The sequence below is a fragment of the Arvicanthis niloticus genome, chromosome 11 (genome assembly GCF_011762505.2).
Source record: "Arvicanthis niloticus isolate mArvNil1 chromosome 11, mArvNil1.pat.X, whole genome shotgun sequence".
Classification (NCBI taxonomy): domain Eukaryota; kingdom Metazoa; phylum Chordata; class Mammalia; order Rodentia; family Muridae; genus Arvicanthis; species Arvicanthis niloticus.
The window spans coordinates 73,519,464-73,535,325 of record NC_047668.1 but is presented as its reverse complement, the minus strand read 5'-3'; positions in this window follow the sequence as shown (position 1 = coordinate 73,535,325).

Here is a 15,862-nt window from a genome sequence, read left to right as displayed (position 1 = left end):
AACTGATTGTCAACATAAGCTGCTTTTAAAAGTTCCAGCAGCATTTTGGATTCTATAAGGAAGCTGAGAGATGTTTATCCCAGAAAAATCTCAGTAACAAGGTGCTTTTCTCTTGAAATTATAGCTAGAAAAAGCAAGAAAATTTTGTTTAGTCTAAATATATAAGATGTGTTGTCACTTCATTTTTGTTCCTGATTAGTTTTAAAGGTATAAATATGTTTTGCATGTCTTGGATATAAATTATTGGCCTATAAGTTATTGATTATGATTAAAAATTTGCAACTTTGGTAAAAGAAAGTTGGCTTAAAACTGGTGACTAAGGGTTGTAGTCATTAAAAAAACCAGATGTAAAAAAGATAAGATTTAAAAACAATGCCTCTTTAATGAGATGCTAAAAGCTGCACTATCATACATTCATGTAAGAAATGACGTTCAAACATTGTAACATGAAGGTAATGTACTTGGTGTTGATTTTAGAGAAAATGGATTGCTTGCATTGGTAAAAATTGGTTTTGTTTTCCAAACTTATGGCTATACTCAAATATTGCAAAAGAAACTTAAAAATATAGTTAAACTGCCAGCATTCCATTGGCTGCAGCTGGCAGGCAGTTCAATCATGAGCTTGGAATTTTCTGACTCACCCATGTTTATAGAGAAGAGGATACAGCAGGTTGAGTTGAATTAAAGTGTTAAAAATAGCTGTGGAACAGTACAGGCCTGTAGGAAGGATAATCTTTGGACCAGGCCTCAGGAAATAGGCCCAGATTTAAAACATTTACATTTGAATTAAGACAATGCAGACTGGGCTCAGCAGAAGCTTGGGTGACAGACATTCCTTTTGTCTTGGTCTTAGGGACCAGCCCCTAGAAAGATGTTTTCCAGAATTTGTTGTTGCCTTGCTTGTTTTTGCAGGGGAGGTATCAATCTCAGACCCAAAGACATTCACAACAAATAGTTTATGAGCCAGGAGTTATAGATAATGATTATGCTGAAGAAATTTAAATTATGCCTGCTTCCCTCCATGGCATTAAAGTTGTGCCTGTTGACAAAAGAATTGCTCTAAGAGTAAGAGAGGACAAGATTACCTTCAGCTTGGCCTTTATCTAATATACTCACTCAGCAAAAAGTGATTGGTTATTCAATTAATCCAAAACCAAATTCAAACTTAAGATTTATGAAACTAATGGGGCATCACAGCCTGATTTGCCTACTCCATCTGCCATTCCAGTAAATAAATATAAAATTATTACAGATCTAGAAGATGGCTTTTATACCATTCCTTTACATCCTGGCAAAGGTGGGAGGTTTACATTCAGTGAACTTGCTTGTAATTTTTAAGAGCCCATGAAGCGATATTATTAGAAAGGTTTGCCTCAAAGAATGGTTAATAGTGTTACATTATATAGAAAATTTTGTTGTTGCTTTAATACTAGAAAAGTTTAAATCTTTCATTTTATAGTATTCATTGTATGATATTTTATTAGCTGATCTCGCTGAAAAAGTTTTTCTGCAAGCCTTTGCTCTAATATAACAAGCTTTAAAATTTTAGAGTGCTTGATGCTCCAGAAAAAATTCAAAGGTAATATCTTTTCAGCATTTGAGACCTCAGTTATATTGTAAGCAGATTGTGGCACCAAAAATTCCAATAAGAATGGATAGTTGGGGCTGGAAAGATGGCTCAGCCATTAAAGGCTAGGTTCACAACAAAAAATATTAGAGTTCAATGCCCACTAAGTACATCGTGGCTCAAAACCATCTGTGATGGGATCTAGTGCCCTCTTCTGGCTTGCAGTTGTACATGCAAAAAATGGTTTACTTTTAATGATTTTTAAAAGTTGTTAGGAGATATTAATTGGCTAAAACCTCATCTTAAGCTTACCATAGGAGAACTTGAACCTCTGTTTGATATTCTCAAGGGGGATGCAAGTCCTAATTCTCCTAAACAATTAACTAATGAAGGAGGAATAGCTTTGTTGAAAGTAGAGTAAAATGTTAGTTATCAACAGGTAAAGTATATAGACTATGATCAATTGTTGGCTAATTGTGTCATTACTACTCATGTGTTAATAGCAGCACTTTGGCAAAAAAAAAAAACCCACTAATGTGGATTCATCTTTCTTCATCTGCAAGTTTGAACATTCTATTATAAAATTGTTACTGTGTTAATAAAGAATTGTAAGATAGAATCCTGAAAGCATTTTGGATGAAATGTCCATTCCTTATTCCAAAGAGAAATTTAATTGGTTATTGAAAAATAATATTTGGCCTACTACATGGCAAACTTTTTAGGCAAATTTGACAATCATCATCCAAAAGACAAGTTGTTACAGTTTTCCTCTGCATGCTTTTATATTTCCTGTAAAGTTACTATGCATGCAGCCCATAGAAAATATGTGTACTGTATTTACTGTATTTACAGATGGCTAATCTTTTGAGAAGACAGTATATGTAATTAAATCACATGTTCACTTTCTTGAGTTTCCCTTGCTTCAGCACAAATAATTAAATTATGTGCTGTAGCAACTGTTTGAAATGCTGAAAAATGAAGCTTTCAATTTTTATAGTCATAGCCAGTATATGGCTCATGGTTTATAATTTCTTGAAATTGTTCCTTTTTTAGATATTGCTAATTGTCAAATTTTATATTTATTTATAAAAGTACAGCTTAATTTAAAAAGCATGTACTGTTCCTTAACTTTATAAGATATTTGAGAGCTCATATTGGATTGCTTGGTCCCCAGGGCAATGCCAGAGCTGATTTGTATACTAGGCAGATTATAGACCTTACAGAAATAATTGGCCATACAATTTTATTCTTTACATCATCAAAATAGTAAAAGCTTGAGACAATAATTTGGCATTTCTAGAAAGTGTGCAAGTTAAATTACAAAAAACCTTATTCTCAGTGTCCTCAATTTCTTCATAATGGTGTTAAGCCTTGAGAACTTATATGTCATCAATTACGGCAAGTGGATGTTACTCATTTTTGATTTTGGAAAATTGAAATATGTATATGTGACTTGATACCTTTTAGGCTTTCTAGTTACAACTGCTTTAAGAAGAGAAGCAAATAAAAATGTAATTAGTTATTGCCTACATTATTTTCCTGTGCTTAGTGTTCCATATCAGACTAAAATAGGTAATGGAACTGGCTATTGCAGTTATTTGACTACAGTCAATACATTTGAGTTGTTTTGTTGACAATTTAATATTATTACTGTGATTTCTTATAATCCAATAGGAAAAGCAATTGTTGAACCTGCACATCACACTCTGGAAAATTGGCTTGTTAAAACCAAAAAGTGGGAATTATACCGTCCAAGGTCACCAAAAGCATACTTTGTTTTTGTCTTATATTTTTTAAACTTTTTGCAAACTGATGCTAAATGTCAGTTTGCAGCAGATCACCACTGACATCCAGTCACTTCCAGCTCATATGCCAGGGTAAATGGAGAGACCCCCTAACTAGTACATGAAATGGTCCTGACCCTGTTTTAATTTTGGGTCGTGGCTTGGTCTGTACTTTTTCAAAAAGGAAAATGGAGCCCAATGGCTGCCTGAAAGATTGGTACATAATGTGGACACATATATGGAGCCTAAAAATTATGATTCTAATGATGAAGATGGCTCAAAATCAGCCAGCTGATTCAACATGGCATATAGTCTCTACTCTCATTGGAGAGTGTGTTATCAATACTAAAGGAGACCCACTATATACCTGTTGGCCAGACTTTGTGTCTGATGCCTATCAACCAGCAGTTGGATTAGATATTAGAACATTCCGCTTTCAATTTTTATTTTCTACATTGCTTGAATAATCATGTTGATTTTAATCTTTGAACTTTGTATTTTAAACAGATTGATTGCCTTCACACAGGATTGCTCTCAGCCAGCTCAGCTATTCATCATGGCAGTTATCTATCACTATAAAGAAATGCATTGAGTGCATGCCTACAGATCCTTTGGTCTAAATGTGGCTTTGGTCTATATGAGAAAGAGTGTGCCAATGATGGCCGGTTAGTCAAAGACAGGTAAGAGTGTTCTTGAGCTCATATATACCTAAGGCAGAGACATACATCAATACGCTATGAATGTTTTTCTTGATGATGGGTGAAAGAAAGATGAAGAAAATCTGGCTGCCATGCACAATAGACCACTCCAGACCACGCGGTTCCAAAGGGGGGGGTATTCAGGGCAAGGCGAAGGTGGAGAGAGATAGGTGGGAGAGATAAGAGGTTAAAAAGAGAGCGCGAGTCGGGGGTCCTGCCTGTTTTATATGGGCAGTGACGTAGTATCTCCCAGGTAAAGGTGAGGTAGCCAGGTGGATTCTGGGAGCGTGCAGCTGTTGCTTCGGCAACGATGTGGGAGTTGCCTAGAAGTGACGTCACTGGGTTCAGAGCCTGATACCAACATATCACCCTTTTTCTTATTATAAAGAAGAGAAGAAAAGTGGAGGGGAAGTCGATGGTGAAGTGGGAGTTGGGGCGCAGTGTCTCTTAAACTACTTCCTGCTGTGTAGGGGCGTAGTCCATTGTGGGGAGTAGCTGGCTTTCACCATCGGGGTCCACTCGGTAGATACGTGTATCAGGTTCCTCTGTGGGCAGTGGCTGGTAATCCTGTAACGGGAACTGATTAATAATTTGGTTAGAAATAATATCACCAGGAGGATGACAAGAAAGGGTGTTATAAAAGAGAGTATCTTGTTTTTTATATGGGATTTTTTTCAAAAAAAAATCTTAGAACTGGAGATCTCACGTTCCTTAAAAACAGCATTCTTCCTGGACAAACCGGCGAAGACCATTTCAGGACATCTGGCCCTCGTCGGTTCTGAAGCAAAACAGCTGGAATCCCGCAGGTCTTGTGGTGTTGGTGGAAGTGGTTGGTCTGTAACCTAGCATATGTATCTGACAAGACCAATATGGGCAGCCCCCATAATCATCTGGTCAGTTTCTACAATAATCTTCTACCTGGTCAAAGAGAAAGCAAGTGTAGAGAGCATGATATTTAGATGAGTAACGGATATAGAGATGATAGCAGCTTAGACTGGTTATTGGCACCTTACCCTAAAAATGTGATGAATATTGTTATGGATCTCTAATAAATATGGACTATGTAGTATAGAATAATAGGCTAAACGTACTTGAATTTCCAATCAAATATGTCTTACCAGTATTATGTATAAAGATACAAATGCAGGTAAAAATGATTTTATATCTGCCCTTCTAATAATCTCAATGCCCATAATCAGATTGAAGAAGTTAATGAAGAGTTGACACCCCTATTACCTGGGCTTGGGGACTGAGGTGGTTAATATTGGGCTGTCTTTCTAGGGAAAGACATAGGGAACAGAAAAGATTAGCTAGGATTTACTGCATAGCCATAACCTACTGGTAGAAATATGTATAATTGTTATTAAGATGAAGTCATAATTTCTTTACTGGTACAAAATTTACTTTGATTTCAAAGTTAAGGTTTTCATTGGTATGAGTTTCTTATTGATATAAAAGTGAGATTAATATTGTTACTCTCATAGTCATTGTGCATATATAACACATTTAGGAATACAAGACTTAGAGGCAGTCCTTTAACTTTTTAAACTGATTTGAGATGGTTAGCCTATGAATTAAGGGCCTATAGCAAATTCATGGCTCTGAGTTTATTGTTAGGCTGTTTTTAATATTTTATTTAGAAATAGCTGAGAGGAGTTAACAGACAACAGTCCAGATTACCTTACATGGATAGTTGGTTTTCAAAATGTCAGAAGTCCACAAAATTGACATGACAAACATTTCTGCATTAATGTTCATTTTGATTAGAGACCTATCTGCTCCTGACAGCTTCCTGTATTGAATTCTAAGAAGAAATTGAGTATCTTTGGAGTTACTCCAGTTGTGGTGAGACAGCCACTAGGCAAGAATTGCCTCTTTTCAACTACAGACAAATTACTGCCCACAAAAGAAAACATTTGCAGAGTAGTCGACTGATTATATCTGCCAAGACAGAGTAATCAGCCCTTAATAATTCTGCATCACCAAGTCTGTCAGATGATCCTGGGCCAGAAGGCTGAAGATTTGATGCTCCAACATTTTGTAGTATAGAGAAGGTCCAGGTGTTCAGCAGTCTCTATAAATTGGCTAAATTTTAGAAGCTATGCTTTGTGCTTCCCATAATTTTAGTTAACTCAGTCATTCTGGATTTCTATCGGGGTTGAAAACTTACAGTCTCATAGCCAATCCTGGCTACTTACTTTGAAAGAAAAGATTTGAGAGGATGGTTTTCAGCTGACATTCATTCTAAAGCCAAGAAAAAAGCCAGGTTCAAAACTAAGTCTTTTAGTTAGGAGAGATGAGAGAGGTTCTGGTTAGTCAAAAAATGATGGACTGGGTATTAGGACTATCTTGTACCTTATTGACACAAATTGTTATATTTATGCTCTAATTGTATTTTGAGAGGAAAAGTTTTATTTTAAAAGGAAGGGTAATCTGTAGGAGGATCTAAGGTGGGAGGAGTATATAGAGGAAGAGCAGGAGTAAGGAGAAGAGGAGGAGAAGGATAGGAGAGCTAGGTGACAGAGAGAGAGAGAGAGAGAGAGAGAGAGAGAGAGAGAGAGAGAGAGAGAGAGAGAGAGAAACGTGGAGGCAGATGTTTGTGTGTCTCTGCCAGTCAAAGACAGTTGATATATCTAGGTTGGGTATTGGGTTACACTTCTGATTGATATTGAGCATTACCAAACTTATAAAGCCTTTGATTAATATTAAAAAATGCATAAAAGCAAAAAGGGGAAGGGGCATGGACTAGGGTTTTCTAGGGAGGGGAAATGGGGAAAGGGGATGGCATCTATAATGTAAATTAAATATTCAATAAAAAAATTGCTGTTGCAAAAAAATAAGAAATGCTACTTGGGTATTTACTCTTACCAACACATCCTCCTTCTCAAACTCTACCTTGTAAAGAGTCAGACCACTGAGCTTCTGAGTTTGGAATGCTCAAGAAATTAATCCTTCAGTCATTTCAACTTTACACATTGTCTCCCCCAACACTCTTGGTTTTAAAATCTTCTGTATTTCTGAATCCATATTTGTATTTTCATATGAATTCACATTCATCTCTTTCCATTCCCAGCTCATATACTCAAATATGTTCTCAATACTTTTTTAAAAAATGTCAAGTAATAATAATAATAGCAATGATGATAATGATGATGATTATAGTACAAAACTCTTCCAAGAGTATGGTTCTGAGTTCACATGGTTGAGTCTTCTATTTTGATGATCTGGGTTACATATCTCTTTTTTGTGCCAGTACCATATAGTCTTATTAGTACTTTATAGTGATACTTTTCCTGAAAATATCTCTTGATTCCAAATAGACTGAAAATTTTTAGACCATTTGGCTAAGTTAATATTATGCCTTGAGATTATTCTGGATTATGTATTTAACCTGTGGACCTACTGTGTACTCAACCTACTTAAGTTTATCTTAAATTTAAAAAAATCAATGTAATCAACCTTAATATGCCTTGAAATTTTAAAGCAATTACCTTTAAAATTAATTAAATGAGTAGATTCAATCTAAATAATGTATTCTAACATACCATTAACAAAAAATATTGTATGTGTGTAGTTTGTTGATAATCATTTGCTTAACCCCTCCCCCCCAGGTTGGAAATATCCTGAAACAAAACAAATATACAGTCTATACTGGGAAAAAAAAAACACATGTTTACGTAGATTGATAACATATTGGTGTGGCTCTGAATGTTACCCTGTGTCAGTACAATACAATTTCTTCTCAAGTTAAACCATTAAAGACCCCTGTGCAGATAAATTTTCTGATACTATGTGTTCTGATCAGGTTTACTGAGGGTAGTCAATGTCTTTTATTGTTCTCTATAAACTTAATGATTACTTTCTACTTCTGTAATTGTGAAAATTTTAATTTCCATTTTGATTTTCATTGAATATTTAAACTGTTAAAACAGGATAATCCAGTTCATAATATGAATTCTACCAATTCATTAGCATGGGAGAGTTTATTATTTTCAAGATCTGATTTAACAGAAACTCCAAGGTCAGACATTAGAAACTCCATTTTTGAGTAGTTGATCAGTGGATTCTCAAAGCAGTATAGGCTATTATTGTTTTCTTTAGTGACTTCCCATGAGAGAGGAAACATCTGAATTCCTGAAGACCACAAAAACATTTCTGACACAGGAGTCCAAGGAAATGAGCTAGATCTGATCCAACACTTTCCTTTTCAAGAACTAGTTTTTATGGTAATAGAAGGTGCTTGCCACACAAGTTATAAAGAACGGGAAGCAATAAAATGGCCTATTCTTCTGTTAGTCCTGTGAATTACAACAATGACCAGCTTTTCAAAATACCTTTAAAGGTAAAGGACTGGGATTCATATATTTTTGATAACCAGGATTTGTCTAATTAGACTTAACCTTTCAACAAAAGAAACATCCTTTTTGGTACTGAAAACATAGCCAACAAGCTGTAGCTAGTGTACCACGGATCTTCACTGCTACTTTCTTAAACTAGTATAACTACCAGCTCCATTCTAAATACTTGTTTTTAAATTCACAAATAACTGCAACTATCACCATTCATCAAAGAAGCTTATCTTTGCCGCAGAGATCTACAAGAAACCACAAATGGTCAATATGCAGAGAGCAACTGAATGCCATGTCTGTAACAAGATCTTCCTAAAATTTATATATTTTTGAAATTCTTGATTTCTATAATTTATTCTAAATGCAGAAAAACAGGTAACCCTTAGAACCACATTCCATACAGTGTCAAATCCCTTGCTCAAAAGCCTGACAGTGTTAAAATCCATAGCATAGCATTAACTGAAAGGACCTGGTCTCTGTCTCTTCTGACCTCGGCATTCTATTCTAGGTATATGATTACAATTTCATTTTCATTTGTTTACATTTATCTTTTAGTTTGAAAGTTTTCCAAACTATATGAAATGGATTATTCTACATATCTAACATCTTTATTTTTTCTATTTTATATCTTTAATAATAAACTATTCCACACAATTTAGATTATTTTCCTGTTTTTTTCTTTCTTTTTGGAGTGTATACAACCTTCTAACAATTCACAGAGTTTAGCTTTCTCTTACTCTTAATTGCATTACCCATTCCATCACAGATATTAGTCCCATAGTGAAGTCTTCATCAGTGTGACTTCTAAAAAAGACAATGCCTTGCACATGAGAAAAGCAAAATAAATGTTGAATTTTCTCTGGCATCTGAAGATGTGCCATTGTAGAAATGATTTGGTATATATCTATTCTGCTAAGTATTCAAGAGTCCAATCTCATCCTTTGGGAATTATTATGAATTAACTTATTCATTAAAAGGTAGACATTAAAAATAAAACCAGTGATTTGAAAAATTAAAGATAATATGTTACACACACACACACACACACATATATATGTACATATATAAATTTTACTCTTGCATCAGAGTTCAACTATCACTATGTAAAATCAACTAATGATCTAGACAATTTTATTGACTTAAGTCAAGCATATTCTTCAACTGTATCTTGAAAGTATAACTGTAGAAAAACAACCATAAATGTATTCTCATTATCCAGATTTATAGGTTTGGCATTTGCTCCAAGAGACTTTAATCTCCATCTGGAGCAGATATATTGTTTTATTTTAGTCCTAACTGATTGTCAAATGCAGTCACCTGCTTTCAGATGTACAATATTAATTGCTTTTTATAAGGTTATCATTCCCATTTAATTTACAAAATTCAAAGTCAAATAAATCATTTCTAATAATAATAGAATTATCTTACTTTGAGCAAGTCAAAAAATTATTTTTATATATAAAAAAAAAACCGACATCACATGCATATTGTCAAACCTCCAGAAGTATTACAGCATGAAGAATTACCACATATTTCACATGAGATCAAATGCAACTACTATTTTTTCATAATAATATGTATTAACATCATCTACAAATGCATTTCTTAGTCACTTGGTTTACCAGGGGCAATTTTATTAGGCATAATCTCAATTATAGATTCAAAACCTATAATTATTAGTGGGGTGCCTGGGGTACCGTCGAAGCCAATTTAGCACTCATTGGGTGATGGGGGACTGTTATTGAACTATTTGTATTGATATAGAAAAATTATCTAAAAGATAGTAAGAAAATTTATATAAAACAATTATGTCTATGATAATATAATTAAAAGAAACACCATTTTTAGTTACCAACTTATGTGTTGAAATGTTGTATAAATATTTTTAATTATATAGCCAATGTTAATTGTTTATTGAGTTGTTGAATGATTACTACAGAAGGCTAAGATAATTATTCAAGGCCTGATTCATTCACCAAATGTTCCTGCAGATGTAGATACTGCTTGGCTTGCAGGTTTTCCTCTTTAGTGACAACTATGCAGGTTTTCATTCAGTTTGGAGGCACAGCACCTGATCTTTCTCTGACTACGTTACTATAAAATAACAATTAGGAAGCTCATTTGCAGATCTTCATCCCAAGCATTGGTTTCAGCGCATAGAAATATAATTTTTAAATTAGCTAAAATAAGTTTTCTGGAACATGCCTGTATGCTTACTAGATGTCCACTACTCAGAATTTTTCTTCTGATTGTTCTCAGAATATAGAAACAACACTTTTCCACATATTATTAAAGAGTATATTTGTCTAGCTATTCTGGCCTTCTTTCTCAACTGCACATACCAAGATCTAAGTTTTTGGATAGACTTTCTAGGAAATATATTAATTCATTAAATATTTCTCAGCAGAGAAAGACTCATATAAAAATCAATCTTAATTATTGATTAATGAGTAGAATTGTCTCATCTCTCTGCTCCATTTTCCAGTCCACATCTCTGCTTACTTTATTGAAAACTTATTTGGATCAATGTTACCAATTAAGAGACCTCCCTCTAATTCCCTCCCTGCCAAATCCTTTTAAAAGATACCCAATAGCAATAAATGACATCCTGTCCATTAAAATTCATTTTCTTCTTCGCAATTCACAGAGGCTCCTATCACCTAGAACATCAGGTTAGACCCTGCTCCGAGCCATTGACATTCTCATCAGTCTCCTTAAAATACACCAACAACCTGAAACTGCAGTTCATCCTAAAGATTCTATTTTGTAGGCCAAAACTCTGTTTGTTTTTCTAGAATCCATTCTAGCACTAGGGACCACTGGTCACAATGGTAATAGGGATCCCAGAGGCAAGGTTATTACCCCAAACTCCAGAATCATAGGCGATGCAGTCTAGAAAACAGAGAGGAAAAAGAAACCAAGGGGTGGAGGGAACATAAAAAAAAAAAAAAAAAAAAAAAAAAACCAATCCAAAAAAAGATAAACTCAGAAACAAGAATATATCTCAACTTATAGTAACCACAAAAACCAGATCACTAATGGCCAGCTTAAGAAAACAACAGCCTAGGTAACATGGCACCACTAGAGTCAAACTATTCTACTGCAGCAAGCCCTGGATATTCTAACACGGCCAAAACACAAGAAATTAACTTAAAGCCAAACTTTTGAAGTTGATGGAGACTATTAAAAAAAAAAAGTAAATAAATCAAATAAAAAAGTAAGAAAACACAATTAAACAGATAAAGGAAAAAAATGAGTAAAATTCTTTAAGACAAGGAAATGGACATAAAAGCAATAGAGAAAACACAAACTGAGGAAATTCTAGACATAGAAAATGTATGGAAGAAAATAGAAACTACAGACACAGTTGTCTTCAATAGAATTAAAGAGGTAGAAGAGAATCTCTCACTATAGAAGATACTATAGAAGAGATTGAAACAATTATCAAAGAAAATATTAAATCTAAGTGGTTTTGGCAGAAAACCTTCAGGAAATCTGGGTTACTGTGAAAAGTCCAACCCTATGAATAATAGAAATAGAAAATAAAAATTGAAAAAGAAAACTTAAGAGTATTACTCTGCATAGGTAATATGATAGTATACATAAATAATCCTCCAAAATTCTATCAGGGAATCCCTAGAGCTTCAGTAAGTAAACACCTTCAGCAAAGAAGCTGGTTATAAAAATAACAACAACAAAAACAAAAAAAACAAATCAAAACAATAGCCTTCATATAAACAAATGAAAAATGGCTCAGAGAGAAAATGGTGGGGTAACTGAGATGGTGAGACAAGTGTGGATGGAGCAAGTGCTATGAGAGACAACTGGACTGTGTGAAAGCATCTCTGGGACCAGCTAGAAACTTAGGAAAATGGAAACTCTGAGCAAACTATGAGGGCAAGCCTAGCTAATGATCCTAGCCATGGGGGATATAGAAAATAAACAAGTCAAGTAACCAGGCAAGACTTCCAGTGGAGAAATGGAGGCAGAAACCCAACCACAAAACCTTAGATCTATATTTTTTCCTGAATACAAGATGTTTAAGGGGAAAAGAAAGAGCAGAATTTTGTAGAAATAGGCAATAATTGACCCAGATTGAGATCCATGCCATGATAGGAAGCCCGCCACTGACACTATTAATCATACTATATTATACTTGCAGAGAGGAACCCAGAAATGGCTGGATATCCAAGAATCAGAAGCATCTTGCATGAAGAGATGCTCGTCCCTTACAGGCAATGGATACCTGTTGGTTCTCTGAGCTTTCCAGCCAGTGCTTCTACTAAAACCAGCCATCCTATCAGGGTCCTACAGAAGGTGGGGTAAATGACTGAATTGATATGTAAATAAAGGACTGGCTTTTGGTCCCTAAGAACAGCTATCTGTATAAAATCTTTGGGGAGTGAAATAGCTCTTTTAGAATTTTTTAGCAGTGTTTTTATCTTTGGTAGGAAAGCTCATAAGCTATCCAGAGCACTTTTAGAATGAATTCTAGCAAGAGAGAGAGCTGTCTCAAACACAGAAAGCTGTCTTAAGAAGAAAGCTGTCTTGACCCAAGAAGTATCTGCAGAGAAGTGTCTAGGAAGCCATTTTCAGTAGAATAAAAAGCTGTCAGATTGCACCCTGTCATTTGACTTCAATTCATTCTTTTCACATTTCCAGAGCATTCCTTTCTCAGGACCTTTGGCCACATTGAGGCTGGTCCTTGGCAGGAAACAAAATAGACATAGAAGGTTAATGGAAGGGGAAAACTAGTTGGAAGAGGGGATAGAGAGGGGAGTAAGACAGGCTGGATACATACATTGAAAGCAGTGGGGAGAGAAGGGAAAACTGCAATGGGGGGATCTGTAGGACATGCCAGAGACCTGGGATTTTGGAGAGTTTATGAGGATAATTCTAGCTAAGACTGCTAGCAGTAGGAAATATAGATCCTGAAGTCACCACTCACTGTAGCCTTCAGTGGAAGAATAAAGCAACCCAAAAGTAAAACCATCAACCCAAAATATGTACTGCCTTTGAGATATGCAGGGACAAAGATAAAGCAGAGACTGAGGGAATGGAGGAACAAAGAGAGCAGGTACTGAGGGAATGACTGCCCCAAATTGAGACCCAGCCTGTGGGCAAGAAACAATCTTTGACACTATGAATGATACTGTGTTATGCTTGCAGACAGGAACCTAGCATAACTGTCATCTGAGAGGCTCACCCAGCAGCCAATTAAAAAAAATGCAGAGACTCACACCCAAACAGTAGATGATACTCTGGAAGTATTATGGGAGAGTTGGGCTGACAACTGAAGACAGGGCTCCAGAGGACTAGAGTCAACTTATTTGAACCCTTGAGGCTCTCAGGAGGAACCTAAGCCTCCAGCACATATGTAGCAGATAAACAGCTTGGTCTTCATGTAAGTCCTCCAACAAACAGAATGGGATCTCTCTGGGCCTATGGCCTGCCTGCCTGCAAATCCTGTACCTCTAAATAGATTGCCTTGTCTGGCTTTAATGGGAGAGGATTATCCTATTTCTACAAAGACTTAATGTATGAGGTGGCAACATGATGAGTGTGAGGGGTGTTTGGTGTGATAGTGACTCTCAGATGGGGCTTCCCCTTCTCAAAAAGAGAAAGGGAAGGTAGAATGAGGGGAAGAATTGCATTAGGTGGTATTGGGAGAAACAGAAGGTGTGATACTAGGATGTTAAGTGAGAAAACAAATAAATAACCTTAAAAATGTAGAAAAGTATGATATTCAAGAATACATGAGAGAGGGGACTTATTACATCTTATCATTTTCCAAGCAGTTTAATATAGAGAGAGCTTGTGAACAGCATATGATTCTGTGAAAAAATAATAGTCACTTAAGCTAAATAAATACAAACTCTGGGAAATAATTAGAAAAAAGACAGTGTATATTTATAATAGTGCTTGATTTTCTTTTTACATTAGAGAAAATTCTTAGTGCTCAACAGGAAAAGGAAATACATCTATGAAAGTAAGTTTGTGACCCTCCCATTCTGTGCCTGCACCTGGCGCAGTCTTAAGATATCAGCTTTGCACCTAATCCTTCCAAAGCCCAGAGGAGACTGTGTTCCCTGGACCTCTAACAAGCCCAGGAGTTTAGGTAATTAGGCTGCACCCTACCCAAACAGGGAGTAATTTGGGACCCAGAGGGACCCGGGACTCCCTCAAGGTCAGTTGCACAGGACCCTTCTGGTCTCCACCTGCATCTAGAACAGTCTGAAGGTGTCAGCTCTGCACTCAATCCCCCCAAAACCCAAAAGAAGCTGGACTTCCAGGAAAGTAGGTGAGTAGGCTGCAACTCCCCTTCCAAACAGGGAGTATTTGGGGAAGAAAGGGGATCTAGGAACTCACTCAAGGCCAGTGGGTTGGGACACTTCCAGTATGCACCTGTGCCTGGAACATAGCATAATAGGATCACAGAATCTCAGGAGCTTGAGCACACCAGGATATCAGGATTTCAGAAAGAGCCTGACTCCCAGGAGCTATCACAACCAGGATCTCAGGATCTCAGGATTACAGAGACAGTTGGACTCTGAGGAGTTCTGACACAACCAAGATAAAAGGCAGACAGGCTCCAGTCAGACAGTGAATAAAGGTACCACTACAAATAACCAGATGGCAAAAGGCAAGCACAAGAACATAATCAACAGAAACCAAGGCTACTTGGCATTATCAGAACCTAGTTCTCCAACCATAGCAAGTCCTGACTACCCCATGACACCAGAAAAGCAAAATTGAGATTTAAAATCACTTTTCATGATGATCAGAGAAGATGTTAAGAAGGACATAAATAACTCCCTAAAAGAAATACAGGAGAACATATGTAAACAGGTGAAGACTTTAAAGAGGAAACACAAAAAATCCTTAACACATTACAAGAAAATGTAAACAAACAGGTAAAGGAATTGAACAAAACATGTCAGGACATAAAAATGGAAGTGGAAACAATAAAGAAATCACAAAGGGAGACTACCGAGGAGACAGAAAACCTAAAAAAGAGATCAGGAGTCATGGATGTAAGAATCACCAAAAGAATATAAGAGATAGAAGAGAGAATCTCAGGTGCAGAAGATACCATAGAAAATAGTGATACAACTGTGAAAGAAAATAAAAAATACAAAAGGCTCCTAAACCAAAACATCCAGAAAATTCAGGACACAATGAGAAGACCAAACCTAAGGATAATAGGTATAGAAGAAAGCAAATATTCCCAACTTAAAGAGCCAGTAAATATCTTCAACAAAAATATAAATGAAAATTTCTCTAACCTAATGAAAATGATGCCTATGAATATACAAGAAGCCTACATATCTCCAAATAGACTATATAAGAAAAAAATTCTCCCTGTCACATAATAATCAAAACACAAAACCAAAAGAAAATAGCCACACAAACATAACTCCACCTCTAATAACAAAATCAACTTTCAACACGAAGTTTTCAAGA